The following is a 5000-nucleotide window of genomic DNA, read 5'->3' as shown; positions in this document are numbered from 1 at the left end:
ACCCTCCCTCACTCCCTCACATACACAGTGACACCCTCCCTCACTCCCTCACACACAGTAACACACTCCCTCACACACACAGTGACACACTCCCTCACACACACAGTGACAGTCTCCCTCACTCCCTCACAAACACAGTGACACCCTCCCTCACTCCCTCACACACACAGTGACACCCTCCCTCACTCCCTCACATACACAGTGACACCCTCCCTCACTCCCTCACACACAGTGACACCCTCCCTCACTCCCTCACATACATAGTGACACCCTCCCTCACTCCCTCACACACACAGTGACACACTCCCTCACACACACAGTGACACCCTCCCTCACTCCCTCACTCCCTCACACACAGTGACACACTCCCTCACACACACAGTGACACACTCCCTCACACACACAGTGACAGTCTCCCTCACACACACAGTGACACCCTCCCTCACTCCCTCACACACACAGTGACACCCTCCCTCACTCCCTCACACACACAGTGACAGTCTCCCTCACTCCCTCACACACACAGTGACAGTCTCCCTCACTCCCTCACACACAGTGACACCCTCCCTCACTCCCTCACACACAGTGACACACTCCCTCACTCCCTCACACACACAGTGACACCCTCCCTCACATACACAGTGACACCCTCCCTCACTCCCTCACACACACAGTGACACCCTCCCTCATTCCCTCACACACACAGTGACACACTCCCTCACTCCCTCACACACACAGTGACAGTCTCCCTCACTCCCTCACACACACAGTGACAGTCTCCCTCACTCCCTCACACACACAGTGACACCCTCCCTCACTCCCTCACATACACAGTGACACCCTCCCTCACTCCCTCACACACACAGTGACAGTCTCCCTCACTCCCTCACACACACAGTGACAGTCTCCCTCACTCCCTCACACACACAGTGACACCCTCCCTCACTCCCTCACATACACAGTGACACCCTCCCTCACTCCCTCACACACAGTAACACACTCCCTCACATACACAGTGACACCCTCCCTCACTCCCTCACACACACAGTGACAGTCTCCCTCACTCCCTCACAAACACAGTGACACCCGCCCTCACTCCCTCACACACACAGTGACACCCTCCCTCACTCCCTCACATACACAGTGACACCCTCCCTCACTCCCTCACACACAGTGACACCCTCCCTCACTCCCTCACATACATAGTGACACCCTCCCTCACAACCTCACACACACAGTGACACACTCCCTCACACACACAGTGACACCCTCCCTGACTCCCTCACTCCCTCACACACAGTGACACACTCCCTCACACACACAGTGACACACTCCCTCACACACACAGTGACAGTCTCCCTCACACACACAGTGACACCCTCCCTCACTCCCTCACACACACAGTGACACCCTCCCTCACTCCCTCACACACACAGTGACAGTCTCCCTCACTCCCTCACACACACAGTGACAGTCTCCCTCACTCCCTCACACACACAGTGACACACTCCCTCACTCCCTCACATACACAGTGACACCCTCCCTCACTCCCTCACATACACAGTGACACCCTCCCTCACTCCCTCACACACACAGTGACACACTCCCTCACTCCCTCACATACACAGTGACACACTCCCTCACACACACAGTGACACCCTCCCTCACTCCCTCACACACACAGTGACAGTCTCCCTCACTCCCTCACACACACAGTGACACCCTCCCTCACTCCCTCACACACACAGTGACACACTCCCTCACACACACAGTGACACCCTCCCTCACTCCCTCACACACACAGTGACAGTCTCCCTCACTCCCTCACACACACAGTGACACCCTCCCTCACTCCCTCACATACACAGTGACAGTCTCCCTCACTCCCTCACACACACAGTGACACCCTCCCTCACTCCCTCACACACAGTGACACCCTCCCTCACTCCCTCACACACAGCGACACACTCCCTCACTCCCTCACATACACAGTGACACACTCCCTCACACACACAGTGACACCCTCCCTCACTCCCTCACACACACAGTGACAGTCTCCCTCACTCCCTCACACACACAGTGACACCCTCCCTCACTCCCTCACACACACAGTGACACACTCCCTCACACACACAGTGACACCCTCCCTCACTCCCTCACACACACAGTGACAGTCTCCCTCACTCCCTCACACACACAGTGACACCCTACCTCACTCCCTCACATACACAGTGACAGTCTCCCTCACTCCCTCACACACAGTGACACCCTCCCTCACTCCCTCACACACACAGTGACACCCTCCCTCACTCCCTCACACACAGTGACACCCTCCCTCACTCCCTCACACACACAGTGACACCCTCCCTCACTCCCTCACACACACAGTGACAGTCTCCCTCACTCCCTCACACAGTGACACCCTCCCTCACTCCCTCACACACACAGTGACACCCTCCCTCACTCCCTCACACACACAGTGACACACTCCCTCACACACACAGTGACACCCTCCCTCACTCCCTCACACACACAGTGACACCCTCCCTCACTCCCTCACACACACAGTGACAGTCTCCCTCACTCCCTCACATACACAGTGACACCCTCCCTCACTCCCTCACACACACAGTGACACCCTCCCTCACTCCCTCACACACACAGTGACACCCTCCCTCACTCCCTCACACACACAGTGACACCCTCCCTCACTCCCTCACACACACAGTGACACCCTCCCTCACTCCCTCACACACACAGTGACACCCTCCCTCACTCCCTCACACACACAGTGACACACTCCCTCACACACACAGTGACACCCTCCCTCACTCCCTCACACACACAGTGACACCCTCCCTCACTCCCTCACACACACAGTGACAGTCTCCCTCACTCCCTCACATACACAGTGACACCCTCCCTCACTCCCTCACACACACAGTGACACCCTCCCTCACTCCCTCACACACACAGTGACACCCTCCCTCACTCCCTCACACACACAGTGACACCCTCCCTCACTCCCTCACACACACAGTGACACCCTCCCTCACTCCCTCACACACACAGTGACACACTCCCTCACTCCCTCACACACACAGTGACACCCTCCCTCACTCCCTCACACACACAGTGACACCCTCCCTCACTCCCTCACACACACAGTGACACACTCCCTCACTCACTGCCCCCAGGATCGCTGGTTGCTGTCTCTTTAACCGGCCGCCTTGCTGGACGAGTGATGGACTGGGAAACAAGCGGCCCTTTCTTCTCCGATCCTCCCACCCTTCAGCCCAGTTCCAAGAGGGTGGAGACTGGCTGAACGGAACTCAGGCAGGGAGAGAGAGAGGAGGAGTGGGGTGGTGCAGGTTGCAAACCTCCCCCCCTCCCACACACACACTCACACACACACACGGTGCCACCAGGCATCATGAACAGCCGGAGGGCACCGGGGCAAAGCAGTCCGGACTAAATATCTCTGCATAACAGGTTGGCAACTATCCCACTGAATGAATCACTCGCTTCCCAACAAAAGTTACTTTAACAACTTCCTGAGCCGGGAATATTGGGGAAGGGCTGAGGGAGCTGGAACATTCGCGTCAAACGACAACTTCTTGTTCGCAAATGACCTGGGAGAGTTTATTCTGTGTGCGCGTGAGTGTGTGTGAGTGTGACAGTGAGTGTATGTGAGTGTGACAGTGAGTGTGTGTGAGTGTGACAGTGAGTGTGTGTGATAGTGTGTATGTACTTGAATGTGTGTTAGTGTGTGAGTGTGTGTGTGTGTGTGAGAGTGTGAGTGTGTGTGAGTGTATGTGTGTGTGAGTGAGTGTATGTGAGTGTGTGTGTGTGTGAGTGTGTCATAGTGTGAATTTACTTGCGCATGTGTGAGTGTGAGTGTGTGTGAGAGTGTGTGTGATAGTGTGTATGTACGTGTGTGTATGTGAGTGACTGTGAGCGCGTGTGTGATAGAGTGTGATAATATTTATATATGTGAGTGTGTGTGAGCGTCAGTGTGTGGTAGTGTGTATGTGTGTTTGTGTATGAGTATATGTGAGTGTGTGTCAGTGAGTGATAGTGTGCGTACGATGGTTTGTATGTGTGTGAGTATATGTGAGTGTGTGTCAGTGAGTCGTGTGTCTGTGTGTGTGTCTGTGTGCATCAGTGTGAGTGCATGTCAGTCGTAATTGTGTGTGTGTGAGTGAGTGTGTGTGAATGTCTGTGTGAGTGAGTGTGTGAGTGAATGTGTGTGAGTGTGTATGAGAGAGTGTGTGAGTGAGAGTGTGTGTGTGAGAGAGTGTGTGAGTGAGTGAGTGAGTGTGTGAGTGAGTGAGTGTGTGTGACAGAGTGTGTGAGTGAGTGTGTGTGAGTGAGTGAGTTTGAGAGAGTGTGTGAGTGAGTGAGTGTGTGAGAGAGTGTGTGAGTGAGACAGAGAGAGTGAGAGAGTGTGTGAGAGATGATTTGGAGTTGGGGACCAAGGGCAATGTGTCCAAGTTTGCAGACGACACTAAGATAAGTGGGAAAGCAAAATGTGCAGAGGATACTGGAAGTCTGCAGAGGGATTTGGATAGGCTAAGTGAATGGGCTAGGGTCTGGCAGATGGAATACAATGTTGACAAATGTGAGGTTATCCATTTTGGTAGGAATAACAGCAAAAGGGATTATTATTTAAATGATAAAATATTAAAACATGTTGCTGTGCAGAGAGACCTGGGTGTGCTAGTGCATGAGTCGCAAAAAGTTGGTTTACAGGTGCAACAGGTGATTAAGAAGGCAAATGGAATTTTGTCCTTCGTTGCTAGAGGGATGGAGTTTAAGACTAGGGAGGTTATGCTGCAATTGTATAAGGTGTTAGTGAGGCCACACCTGGAGTATTGTGTTCAGTTTTGGTCTCCTTACCTGAGAAAGGACATATTGGCACTGGAGGGTGTGCAGAGGAGATTCACTAGGTTAATCCCAGAGCAGAAGGGGTTGGATTACGAGGAGAGGTTGAGTAGACT

The 5000-nt window shown here is 53.8% G+C and overlaps 1 pseudogene; it reads left to right on the top strand.

The window, feature by feature from the left end:
- The first annotated feature begins 3332 nt into the window (after positions 1 to 3332).
- The window catches only part of LOC140402888 (membrane progestin receptor delta-like), a 32653-nt pseudogene continuing 30985 nt past the window's right edge, over positions 3333 to 5000 (top strand).

This window comes from Scyliorhinus torazame, chromosome 26, assembly GCF_047496885.1.
Source record: "Scyliorhinus torazame isolate Kashiwa2021f chromosome 26, sScyTor2.1, whole genome shotgun sequence".
Classification (NCBI taxonomy): domain Eukaryota; kingdom Metazoa; phylum Chordata; class Chondrichthyes; order Carcharhiniformes; family Scyliorhinidae; genus Scyliorhinus; species Scyliorhinus torazame.
The sequence above is the reverse complement of the archived record's forward strand: the minus strand, read 5'-3'. Positions and strand labels throughout refer to the sequence as shown.